Source organism: Theobroma umbraticum, unplaced genomic scaffold (assembly GCF_002168275.2).
Source record: "Theobroma umbraticum cultivar Fairchild unplaced genomic scaffold, ASM216827v3 scaffold_106.0, whole genome shotgun sequence".
Lineage (NCBI taxonomy): Eukaryota > Viridiplantae > Streptophyta > Magnoliopsida > Malvales > Malvaceae > Theobroma > Theobroma umbraticum.
In genome coordinates, this window is record NW_018397276.1 from 489963 (window position 1) to 504369 (window position 14407).

At 31.9% G+C, this 14407-nt stretch overlaps 1 long non-coding RNA gene across 1 annotated transcript in view; it reads left to right on the plus strand.

The window, feature by feature from the left end:
- Positions 1-924, plus strand: part of LOC110427596 (uncharacterized) — a 43852-nt gene extending 42928 nt beyond the window's left edge. Inside the window, exon 5 of the long non-coding RNA XR_002446296.1 lies at positions 692-924. This is a non-coding gene — a long non-coding RNA (uncharacterized LOC110427596). The remainder of the gene's footprint in view (positions 1-691) is intronic.
- Positions 925-14407: the final 13483 nt, after the last annotated feature.

The following is a 14407-nucleotide window of genomic DNA, read 5'->3' on the forward strand; positions in this document are numbered from 1 at the left end:
TTAATAAAGACACGCGAGCCCCATGAACATTGTTTTTGTTCCAAATATTTCTTACTTCCACTCCCCACTTAGACAAATTGTACAAGTCACACTTCCTTCGGGTAATATATCGAACCCAACATCAATATTATTTTAATATTATTTTATTCCCACAAACCTTCACTTGACTCCTCGAGTTCTAAAATGAATCACTTGTACCGATTCACTTCTGAACTACCTTTTTATCTCACTAATTCATCCTCGATAAAATATTATTATTTAATTATCATGTCCTTGCATACTGAATATTTTATTATAAAATATTTCTTTTGCTTGCTACCACTCTTTCGCACTTAAATTTATGTCCTTCAAACCTTCGTCTTCTTGATGAGATCATATTGGCTCTTATACGAGGGTATGGGGTGTTACATATTTATTCTGATTTGTTTTTAATGAGTTGTTAAATGATTTTAATGGTTGAGATTTTCACTTGAATTGGTTTGATAATTAATTTAAATGATTATCTTGCAATAACTTTCCGATTTTACATATAAGGCACAAACCTCCCTTTTTAAGCTAAATTGTTTATATATATTCTTATATTTTTAATACTCAAACCTTCTACCTTTGGCTTGTTTCCCATCTATGCCCTACTCATGGAGTTGATGATTACTGAGTCTGTGAGATTCACCCCCCTTATTTCCTTTTGCAGATAAGTAATCTGTTCAAGTGCATCACTCTGCACATCGAGACTTGCTACAACATAAGTAAGGGCATCTCTTAGACTTCCAATCCTAGTCGTTCCGCTGCATAGAGGTCGTGTTGTGTAAAATAGTTTGACTCATAAAGATTATCAGTCTATCGAGAATGTATTTGCTAAACTTTGAGGTTGTGTAATGAATACCACCTGTGATGTTAAAATTATTTTGGAGTCATTAAGTCTGATTATTGGTATCTAGCTACTACGTTTTAAATATCGTGTTTATTTGGTTTAAGTAAATGATAGTATTTATGTTGCCAGTAGATTTTTAATAATCCAGAATCTCAACTAAGGCTTGTTCCAGATTTGGTAGTTTCACTTGCAAGTTTGTTCTAAGGATGACCTTAAATGATGGTATGTTAGCGTGAAGCCAAAGGATTAAAGGACTCGTAATGGATTTGGTAGCTTAAAGTTAAATGACGTAAAAATGTTGATTATAGTCTAAATGCTATATGGAGTTCTATATTTGAGCTTGATATACAATTGATTTAAAGATCAATTTAAGAATCTATTTGGATCAGCATGCAACCTATGATATAAATGATTGGTTTTAAATGTGAATTCTCCAAAGGTAAGGGACTTAGAAAAATGCTGATTTTTGAATAAGCTCTATAAGGGAGCTTCTACGTCCTAAGTTTAAGAGACTTTGATCTTATGACCGCAAAGGCGAGATACAATAATTAAGTGAATTGTCCACCTTATAAATGTAATTGGTAAGGATTGATGAGTAAGTTAAGATCTTCACACTAAGTGGTGTACAATTTGATATGCATGTACCTAAGAGTAATTTAGAGACCATCGCTTAACCAAGTTTGCACTGAATGTTACAGTAAAGTATATGATTGCTATTAGTGAAATATGCCCAAAGGATGATTTTGGCATATCACAAAAAAGGAAATAGATATATAGAAATTAATGTTTCGATTGTGTACTTGTGATAGAAAGCTAGTTTGGCAAATTATGGTATAGGCTTAGAGGAAAGCCAAATGATTGAGAATGATTAATGTAATAGCCTTAAGAGTAGAATAATTGCTTTGATAAAGTAATTTCCAGTAGTTGTATCACTGTAGTGCTGACCATTCAGCATAGTAGTGCTAGGAACATCTCATGTCTAGGAAGCAAGAACAAGATGTGCATGACATGAAGATGAACTTGCAAGCTGAATTATGGTCATTGGACTTGATGATAAGCTTTGTTAATTAGAGTTTTAAGGTTTTGGAAAGTATTTTTATGAATGAATTGAAAAGTTTCTTTATTACCTTATTTAGTGGCATGTAAGTAAAAGAGAAGTTGGAGAGTTCTTGAGATAAATTACCATGTGAAGTATTATGATAAAGATTACACAAATTAAAGTAAAGTCCTAAGAATTAAAGGAGACAAGAGATTAAGCCTTGTTAAAAGCTATGAGAAGAGTGAGTTAAAAGTTAGATGAATGTATGAGACATTGATAAAGGGACTTAGCCTAATTGGTGGTTACATGACTATAGGCTTGGCATGAGATTGAGAATGCCCTAACATATATGTGGAATGTATGGTGAAAGGTTGAAAAGCCATGTATACACTAATAAGGTAAGTAAGATGAATGATAGGTGAAATGTGGATGTTATTATGACAAGCATAAGAAGCTTAAAGATAATTAATACAAATATATTAAGTTAGTTGGTATGGTTTGAATTAAGAACAAGGACACGTTGGGAGATACGATAATAATGTCCATTGAGGCTAATGAGCTAAAATGCTAGTGAGCATGCATTGAATTGTTAAAGTTATGCATGGCTTTGAAGATAAGCCCTTGATTGTTTAAGTCCTCAACGAAATTCTACTTAAAGATGTGTTTAAGTGTTTTGGAAGTGTATGGAAAAGCATAAAAGAATATACTAGCTTAACTTGCAGTAAGAGGATGAAATCGAGTGGCCATAAGTGGCTTGTGAGCAATCAAGCAGTGTATAAGTAAATGCATAAAGAGAGCTATGATTGGTTGATAAAGGTAGAACTCTAACAACTAGATTGTGTTCACTGCTTTGGGCATTGAACTATAAGTTATGGACTTGTCTCCACTCTATGAACACTCTGGTGAGATAAATTTAAGAGATTTCTCCCCGTGTGAAAACATTAAAGCTCAAGGAGCTAATGGCCATATAGTGACGTTTGTGCTCGTGACTGATATGTCACATAGTATAAAGATATGCTACAAGTATAAGAATGATTGGAGATATTGGTTTAAGGCAATGATTATCCTGGCATTTTGTAGATCTGATGAGGTTGCATTCTCGATATGCTCGTAGACGCAAGGCATAAAATTGTGAAAATTGCTTTCCTTACATGTTTCATTATGTTTTCAAAAATTACCAAAGATAAAGTGCCTGATAAAGGTAGGCAAAGATTGAATTATGCTCCAGATGATTATTGAGCAATGGTGATGTGGTCTAGTTAGATGATATCACCCTCGGTAGAGGAATAGAAATACACCACTAAATTCATAAAGATCTACTTAGAAAAGAGATGATGATTCGAGATTTTCATTATTTAAGTACAAGTACAGATCTTGGTAATGAGCATGACTTAGAGGTAGAATACTGGAATATGAATTTTGGCTAAGTAAAAATTAGCTTTTGCGATACGTGGTGTTTGGGGATGGTGCCAATTAGTGGTTGACTCCTTATGAGAATAGATCTTCGACACATGTTTTGTGTATTCCCCATATGATAGTGAGCATGATCTGATTAATCATGAGAGGAGATGATTCTAAAATTGATCTGTTAGTTATTCAATAATATAAGTGGCTTATTGAGGTTGTTCAACCTAGGACTACTTGAAATTGGAATTTTGCAACTATATATGAATATATGTGATTGCATATTGGCATAAAAACTCATACCGAGTTGGTTATAATTTGATTGATAATGATATTCGATTAGTGGTTATAACACTAGACAATGACTAAGATAATCAATCAGTGATTTTGGCAATAAACAAGTTGACTATAATGCTATTGGCTGAAAGGTAAGCATTTATACTTCTGATATTCATTCATAAAGTTCTATCTTTTGTGATCAAGATTAGTATCTTTGATATAGCTTGAGAGGTTCGGCACACGGGCTAGCTTAAATGTAAGCTAGAATTTGTTAGGCTATTATGAAGTACATAAATAGAGAAGTATGCCATGGATTTAATTTCTTACGGGCCTATGGAAAAGAACACATCAATTTTAGTATAGCTCCAATATAGAGTGTCGATACATGGAGGTTTGGAAAAATTTAAAGCCTTACACATTAAGCTTTGCATTTGAATGTGTGTTAAAAAAGTTTAAAATCTACCTTGTTTGGCATAAAGTCGATGATTGGGAATGATTAATTATGGATTTAATTCTCTAAGGTAAAAAGGCTAAAAGAAGTTAATTTCAGAAAGGTTTTAGTGGATGATTCTTTGATTTTAAAGAGCACCTAAGAAAAGATAAGTGTCTAATTTCATCTTCACATTGATGAACTAATGAGGTCATGAGATTTGGCATCTGAAATGACTTTGAGGAATCTCAAGTTAGATATGTTTGTATGTGGCATATAACTAATAAGTTGGTTATGACTTGGGAATTAGAAAGATGGTTAGTAATCAAGATAATACTTAGAAAGGAATTTTAAAGGAAATGTGTGAGCAATTTTTACCTGAAGAGATTGAGCTATTGTTTAAAGAGATTGGTTAAGGTCATAAGCAGTTATATAGAATGTCATGATTTATTAAAATGTATTGTGCTATAAGTTGAAATTTATCTAGTAAGCACTCGATCATGAAAATATTAGAGTTTTGTTTTTAGGAATATGCTTACTAATGGTCAGTGGATTTGAATCATCCGTAATGTTGAATATATATGAAATGAATAAAGAGCGTTCTGATCTTAATTCATTATGAAATGGTTCCAAGGGATTTGTATGGAAGTATGTAAACGAAATAGTGATTGGTTGACAATTTAGACCCTTAGTCAATGGTGGAATAAATGCTTGAATGTTGCAAGGTATGATAAAAGGTCAAGGTAGGGGAATTGTGGGTGGTTATGTAAACATGCATAATTGATGATTAAGGAAGATTTGATTGCGGTGTGACTAGAATTAATGGCATATTTGAATTCTCTTTACAAGATGAAGAATGATATTATTTTGATCCAAGAAGTGTAGTACACATAATTTTATGTATTATGACATTGTCAAGTTTTCTATAAAGAGTACAAGTTGATATAATGTATAAACAAATATCACATATTAAAAATGCCCAATGAAAGTGATGTGGTAGAATTTTAGAATTTTGATTATTCACCTTACATTGATTTGAATTTGAGGACGAATTCATTTTAAGTGGGGGAGACTGTAACACCCCGTACCTTGATATGGTGGCTAATAAAGCTTATTAGATATCAATTAAGGTCAATTAGAGTGTTTAAGAGTGATAAAGGGTGAAAGGAATAGTTTGAAATAAAATATTTCGCACGTGAGAAAATAGTAATTAAATAATAATATTTTTATCAAACATGAATTAGATAGTTAAAAAGGTGTTTCGGAAGTGAACCGAGACAAGTGAGACGTTTTAGGTCCCGATGGGACAAGTGGAGAATTTTGGAATAAAATAATATTTTATTAATAAAATAATATTAAAATATTAAAATTTTATTTGTTGTTGAAATTAATCATGAAGAAGAAGTATATGGTCAATCTAAGTGGCGGAGAAGAAGAATGAAAGAATTTTGAAGAAAAACGACGTTGGTGGGGCTGACGTGCCTTTATTAAATACAGTAAGAACGGTCAGTATATATTTAAATATTATGATGACACCTTCATGAGGTGCAAATTTTATATTTTACTTGTTCACATATAAAGGAAGGAAAATAGGAGGACATTGGAATATAAGAGGTGTTAGAGCACCAAATTGTGAAGGATGAAAAGATTAAAGGGTCACATGGTAAATAAGAAAAAGTTGGAGGACTTATGTGTAATTACAATATTTGAAGTTAAATGAAATTAATTAACCAAGGGAAGTTAGATTATGTGGGATGATGAGATGTACATGTGAATAAAGAGTATTTAAGTGGAAGAAAACCATGGTTTGGTAATGACAGCTCATGGTAAACAAAGCAAGGATGGCAATGTGATTTGACAAGAATGAAAACTAATGCATGCTTAAGCCAAACATAAAAGATGGCGTTAATAACAAACACTAAAGAAGAGAATTTGCATGCAAAGGTTAATATTTTATCTAAACCACCTAAGAATTAACGGCAGTCCACATTGGCCACCAATTTACATGAAAATGGTTCCATTTTTACATGCTTTATTAGGGATTAACGGCAGCCCTTATTGGCTGCCTCATTGCATGCAAAAAGTGCATGCTTATCTTGAATTTATTGGTATTAACGTTAAGGGAAATACTTTTTGCAAGACTTTTTCTAACTTTTTTCCCTCTCCAAGTTAAAACCCGAGCTTCTCAAAATCCTCCACAAAGAATTAAACTTCATAACATCAAATGGGAGCTGAAAAGTTACAAGAAGGAAGGAATACAAAACAAGCAACCAACCAACATCGCGCATTCCATCATTTTTGAGGAAATATGAATCTATCATCCTTTTCTTTAAAACCCCATACATTTAAAGCTTACTTCCAAGAGATTTGAGCTCCTTAGCATTGATTTAGAGTTAGGGAATTCATGGTTGGGGTAAGAGCTTTAGTTTTAAGTTATTATGGTTGAGAATAAACGGTTGAATATCGTTGTTTCGATTGTGTAGCAAATAGTAAACTCAATTTGGAGAAGCTTGCTGCATGTTTGTTTTCCTTTCGACTTGAGCTTGTGGAGAGTGATCTTTGGAGAGTTAAGGCTCCACAATAGAGTTATAGAGCTAGGAGTTTCATTTGAGAGGTAAGAAATTATGAATCTGGTCATTTTATTTAACTCGATCGGTTGAACCTTTTTGTTAAATTATTTAAGGCAGCAAAGGTCTTCCAAGATTTGAAAGAAATGGATGCATGTATGTGGATTGCATGTTAAATTACTCTGAATGATGAGGATGAAAAATGTGAAACTAGATTAAGGATTAATTGATTGAAGTGCTGCCCGTACGCATGTGTAATTAAATATATTGAGTTTGAATTGTTGTTAGGAAGTGAGTGAGGAAACTTGCCGTGGTGGCATGCCGGAGGAGATAATGGGTCATCGGCAAGTAGAACTAGCTAGATAAGCACTTGAATCAATAGCCACGTAGCGTCTCACTATTGTGAGCTGAATAGAGGGTGTCCATTTTAAAATTCCCATAACTATGTAAATATATATAAATGTTGATTTACTTGAAAAGTAAATTTGTGGAAAGCATGAGCTTGTAGAAATGCTAGTAAATTTGTGGATTCCATGACTTTGAAAATGGCTTTGAATATATATATATATAAGCTATATATGCGTAAAGGGTTTTTAAAATTGGGAAACAAGATTTTTAATATGATTTATGTCAAAATGTGCCTTATAGTTTGCGTGATATGCATTCATGATTGAAATACATATCAACCATGCAGATCGATCTTTTAACCTCTGTAAAAGTTATATGATATAAAGTTTTATACAGGATTTTATTGTGCTACCATGTCAAATATTTTGAAAACAATTTTGAAATGAGCTTTTGAGAACCTAAATGGATTTTCAAATGGTTTTACCAAACCAGGAAACTTGAGAGTAGGCCGAATGTGACATCGGAATAGTATGAATCTTTTACACAAGTGAGCTCTAGCTTGAGAACCTTTGGGTTGCCGATAGACTGTTAGATGTGGCTAAGGCCACGGTCTCTGATATATATGTGGCAAAGCCACAGGTTGATATAGGTGGCTAGGCCACAAGTGATATACGCGGCTGCGACCGCCTAATTTCTTCGATATCGGCCAACATCGTTGAGACTGCCATGGCAATGGGGATTCGGTGGAGCGAAGCTCCCAGATGTTATTACTTGGAAGTGGGTCCATGAGTTCTTTATTACTATTCCCTACTTGAGAGTGACATCTTTTTGAGTTTTCATGTACGTAATTTGTTGCTTGGTGAGAAATAATGATTTTTCTGTAGCTCCCCTATTTACACTATGCTGTTGGATTTAACTCCTCGCATTTGGGGTGATTTGCGAAATGGTGTATAAGCTTTGATAACTCTTGATTTTACGGGAGCATGCTTGCTTATATCAGACTTCTTTGAGTAAAGTTATTGAATGAATTTAAAGATGGAAAATTTTGTACTTATACTGATTTGCTTTTAATGAGTTGTTAAATGATTTTGATGGCAGAGATTTTTACTTGAATTGGTTCGATTCTTGATTTGAATGATTATCTTACAATAACTTTTTGATTTTACATATAAGGCCCAAACCTCGCTTTTGAGCTAAATTGTTTACATACATTCTTATATTTTTAATATTCAAACCCTCTGCCTTTAGCTTGTTTTCCATGTACGCCATACTCACGGAGTTGATGATTACTATGTTTGTGAGACTCATCCCCATTATTTCCTTTTGCAGGTAAGTAATATGTTCAAATGCATCGCTCAGCAAATCAAGACTAGCTACAACATAGGTAAAGGCATTTCTTCGACTCTGAATTCAAGTCGCTTCACTGCATAGAGGTCGTGTTATGTAAAATAGTTTGACTCATAAAGATTATTGGTCTATTAGGAATGTATTTGCTAAACTTTGAGGTTGTGTAATGAATACCACTTGTGATACTAAAATTATTTGGGAGGAATAGGGTGGACCCACTTATAGTGAAATTGTTATGATGAATGAGATTAATTAGTTAAAGGAATGATTGAATGAGTATTGCCTCATGATTATGCTTAAATGCCTAGTTTATTATTATATGAGTATTGATGATATTGTTTGATAACTCTCTAATATAGAGTTATTTGTACTTAATTTTGATAGTAATTTAGCTTAGTTCTTGTAGTAATGCATAGAAATTAATAGATTTTATTTAATTATTTTAAATTAGTTAATTTAAGTGAGTCAATCTAATCTTAGTTAATTTTATGATAATTTGGTGTTAATGTGATTAAAATAGGTTGCTATTGATTTATTTGTGCTTTTATAGGTATTTGATGAAAGAAAAAATTTAATGGAAGAAGAAGAGCAATTTCATGGTGCAGACTTTCACTACACATGTTTTGGTATTTCAACCATAACTCTGCCTATAGAGCTCTGAATGAAGCGAGTCTTCTACCAATGGAAAGCTAAGAGAAAAAGACACAACTTGTATGTTTACGACTTCTCCAGTTCTACTTGAAAAGGGGTCAAATATCCTCTTGAATTTGAAGTACTGCAGTAATCCTAAAACAATTATGATTTTTGCTATTTAAATGGTCAAGGTCGCAGCCCACTTAGTCTGATGAGCAAATCCTAATTGGATTTGACTTCTTTCTTCACTCAAATTGGCTTAACTTCAAAGCCCTATACAAATAACCATTCGGAGGACTTTTAGGGGAGTGAACGAAACACCTGATTGACAACTGAGAGTCAAGCTGCAAAATCATTGAAGCTAAGAAGAAGTTGAAGGATTCAAGGAGATTTGGAGATCAAGAATACAATTCTTGAGTTTTTCTATCTTTTTTATTCTTTTTTTTATTGACTTTGTTTTTAATGTTTAAACTTTATTCAATGATGATGTGTGACTTGTTGTGGAACTACTTCATTAATCTAAGCTTATGATTGAAATCAATATCTAGTATGATTTATTTATCTTTCTTTTGCTTATGTTTGATGGATTTAAGTTGTTCATTTTATTTTGATGTTAATGCTTTTAATTGCCTGGTCACTAATTATATTGAATTGGAAATCTAAGTTAAACCTTGACAAAGGAGATTTAGGTAGACCTTGAATAGAATAACGTATTATCGAATGCACTTAGTTGATTAGGTGATTTGTTTTGCATATAGGGTAGACATACACATATAAGCCATATGTAGCCTAAATTAGACCACGAACTTAATGAATCTTTCTTCAATTTAATTTACATAGAAATATAGTAATTTAATTAGAAGAGGTATTTTTATGAGAAACTTGACAGAGACTTATAAATAAATTAGGACTCTAGGTTAACAACTTAATCTGTTAAAATATGTTAAGAGAAAGAGACAATCATCAGATGAAGTATTGAGGGACATCATAATCTTAGGTCTAATAGTTAAGTGTGTTTTGTAAAACAAGTTTACTATTTAATTTTAGTCTTAGTTTATTAGTTTTAATTTTACTTTTTAATAATTTTAAATTTAATTATTTAGATAAGATTAAGGTGTTATAATTTTAGTAGTTAGCAATTAGGAATTAGTTCAATTCTCCATGGGAACTAATTCTATTTAGTATTATATTACTTGTTAACTATATGTGCACTTGTGTAAGAAATCAACAACATTGTTCACACTGTAATGAGGTGATATTCACTTGGTTAGACAAAACTTTAGCCTAGGGAATGATCCCTTAATCCTAGAAAAACTTATGAATGAGTTAGAATCAAGAAAATGCCTAGAAAGTCGAATTCTATGGCAAAAGTAGTGATTCTTATGAAGTATGCATCGATACATTTTCAACAGAATGCTATAAGAGGCATTTTGTGTGAAATGTATCGATACATTACTAAGGATAACGATAGATTCCTTGCATGTATTGATGCATTCTAGAATTCATCAATAGAATTGTTGCAAAATTTGCTTCTTAAGTGATTTTAAAGAGGTTTTCAAGATTAAATGGTTTCTAATGAATTATCTAAAAATTTTTTCTGTGCAATGTTATTTAAAGGATGATTAATTGCTATGTTTCATGAACATCATGGTAATGTGAAAGTATTTGTGAATCATTTATATTTATAATTGCACGGTTACTAAAACTCATATCACTTGGCTTGTCCCCTTCGTCACATCCACTCATGAAGTCTTTGTGACTCATAGGTTATTTTCGCTCACTATTTTTGTTGCGGATTAGTGAGTTCGCTCATTTCTTATTGATGAGTACCATTTGTGAAACGACACAGTATGCCAAGTTATACATTGATGAGCTCGCGATTGCATGGACTTGACACTTTTAGTTGTTTGATATTTTTGAAACAGAAAATTTTCTAATATTGGAAAGGGGTCAAAATATGTGATTTTTATAGAACAATTTTTTAGGAATAAAAAATGGCGATAATGATTCCTTTGATTTTTGAATGACCAAAAATGATTTTTTTTTCATAATTTTTATATAGGTTTGCTATGGTAAATAGAAACCACAAATTTAATTTTAGTCAAACATTTTCAATTTTGTTCTTGAAATTAAAATTTAGATTTATATTTTTTTGATATTTTTATTGAATCCAAATGGGCAGTTGTTTGCTTATATACATTAAATATCTTAAGTAAATGAAGAGTAAAAAGTAAAGAGAGCATTTACTAAAATGGTATTTAATGTAAATATGCTAAGTAGGTTTTTATGAGCAATATACCTAAGAAACAATATTCTATCTCAAATTTATTGATACATGTTCATGATGTATCGATATATTTAGCCCATAATGGGTTTCTAATGAACATCTATTGATATATATTCCTACTGTATCAATAAATTTTCTCCAGAACAAAATATATCGATACATAAGCTAATGTATCGATATATTTCATCGATTAGAAAGAAATAAAACGAGTAAAAACATATTTTTACACCCTAGTTTATAAATATACCCCATTTTTCTAGGGTTGGCAACCCTCAGCCACATTTGCTAGGTAAAACCCCAACTCTTAAGCTCTTCTAACTCATTCTAAACCTAAAACTCAATTTTTATGATTCTAAAGCTTAGTTTTGGGTTTCTGTTGAAAAAGATGACATTTTTAGCTTTTAAATCTTTTGGTCTTGGATTTCCAGAACTATTATTGTTTTATTGCCTAGGTTTAATTGAAGTTTAAAGGTTTTATGATTTTCTTAAGCAACTATGCTCACCTAAGGTAAGGATGAAAGATTTATGAGTTTAGAAATATGGATTTTAGCTAGAAAATTAGTTTAACTAAAAGCAATTAGTTTTCAAAGTACTTAGAATGATTATTACAAGACTTTTATTCTAGAAAATGATCATGATGATTTTTGTCTGATAGGAATGCTTGGAAACTCCATGGATTAAGTCAAAAGCGGAGTTATGATCGAAGCTAGGAAATTGAATCTCCAATTAGGTGAGTGGGTATACCTTTTCAAGTATTTTAGTATGTATAGGTAGCATGATTTTTATGGAAATGGTTGTTTAAGCATGTTGAAAAATTATTTCTGTAAATGGTTTGTTAAAGCATTTGAACTACAAGGTTTTATGAAGTTTTTAAGGAAATGTTCAAATGACTTGGTTTGATAGTGATTGTGATATGTGTGGCACAATGATTTTCAAATTGTTTACAAATCTACTATATATGTAAACATGCTACTATGTATTAGTTTTCAAGAAAAGGGGACAAGCTTTTTATATTTGTAGTCTACTCAATTACTCTAGCCTTCAAGCCAGTACAGTTACAAGATATTTCTATGGTTAATGTATGAATGCTATTATGCACATGTTAGATACGATGTAACATGATAAAAATGTTGGATGCATGCGCTCATTTTTGAGATTGCAGCATGCATGCCATAAGATGTATGTGTTGGGATAATCATGTACACTATGTGCTAACAATGTGAGTTATTTATGAGGTTATGAAATGCATGCCATGAGATGTTTATGCTAAGCTAGTCATATACACTATGGGCTGAGCATGTGAGTTATTTATGAGGTTATGAAATGTATGCCATGAGGTGTATGTGCTGAGGTAGTCATCTACACTATGGACTGAGTATGTAAGTGATTTATGAGGTTATGAAATGTATGCCATGATATGTATGTGTTAAGATTGTCATATACACTATGGGCTAAGTATGATGATGATTTATGAAAATGTTATATGTTCATGATGCAAGCTAAGGATGAGAACGGTCCTAAGTTTAAGAGATCTTATGATGTTTGTGGGTGAGGCCAAAGTGCCACGCACACAACTTTGATGATTGTTCATGTGAGGTGAACTAGCTGGTAGGCAGGACTTTGCCCACTACCCACCTGAGTGCTAATGTACCATTCACGAGACTGTTTGGAACCTAAAATAATGTGGTTGAAACCACTATTTGCCAAAATGGGGTGGACTTACTTATAGTTAGAATGTTATGACAAATGAGATTAATAAGTTAGAGAAATGATTGAATGAGTATTGCCTCATGATATATGCTTAAATGCCTAGTTTATGATTTTATGAGTATTGATGGTGTTGTTCACATTGTAATGTGGTGATATTCACTTGGTTAGATAAAACCTTAGGCTAGGGATTGATCCTTCAATGCTAGAAAGACTTATGAATGAGTTAGATTCAAAAAAATGCCCAAAAAGTTGGATTTTGTAGCAAAAGTATCGATGCATATGAAGTATGTATCAATACATTCCATAATGTATCGATAGAATTGTTGTAAAATTGGTTTCTCAAGTGATTTTAAAGAGGTTTTCAAGATTAAAAGGCTTTTAATGAATTATGCAAAAATGTTTTCCATGCAATGTTATTCAAAGGATGATTAAATGCAATGTTTCATGAACATCTAGAATTGTAAAAGGATTTGTGAATCATATGTATTTATAATTGCATGGTTACAAAAAACTCATATCCCATGGCTTGTCCCCTTCCCATATCCACTCACGGAGTTTTTGTTGTCGATTTTGCACACGCAAGTATACGTATTGAACAAGTAATATAGTGATGAAGTAAAGTATCATTTCCACAGAGATTTATTTCTAAAGTTTCACTGAGTACTAAAATTATAAAACAAATTAATCTTATATAAATAATCCAAAAATTGAAGAAAAACTAATTAAAAACATTTAAAAATCAACACTAAATAAACTAACAAACTAAATAAGTAAAGAGAAGCAATATATTAAAGACCTAGGATTATGGGTCTATCCAACATTTCATCTGATATTAACTTTTCTTGTTATTTATCTTTAATGGGTGGTTTTACTAACCTAGAATCCAAAGTTATAGACAAGTCCATGTCAAGTTGCTTGTGCAAATACCTAACTTAATTAGCTCACTATATGTCTATAGGAATCAATTAAATTAAGTTCATTAACCAAGTGTCCTAACGTGGCTATATATGGCAATTGGCGTATGTCCACCTGAATCGTGAATCAGATCACCTAAGTGACGTGAACATACACTATTCAAACATTAGTCCAATCTAAAATCTCTTTGTCAAGTCTTAAATAGATTCACAAATTAGTTAATTGTTGCCCAAACAATCAAAAGCGTTAAGAACAGATTTGAATAAGCAAAACTACACCCATTCATGATAAATAAAAAAGAAACTAATATTCAAACTACATGTTCAAATCCACCACAATCCTAGAAAGATAATTTATCTTATAATAACTAAAAAAAACAACATCCAAAGAAATTTAGCCATGAAACCAAGTCAAAGAAAATAAAAAAAATAAAAAAGTAAAGAAAGAAACTAATAATTGAAGCTTTGCAATCTCAATTCTTTCTCAAATTCTCTTGTTTTCTTTGTTTGTTCTTAGCTCTAAAACTCTAGAATAGTTGGTTGCTATCTCCCCCTCAAAGCCTATGAAAAAGGTCCCT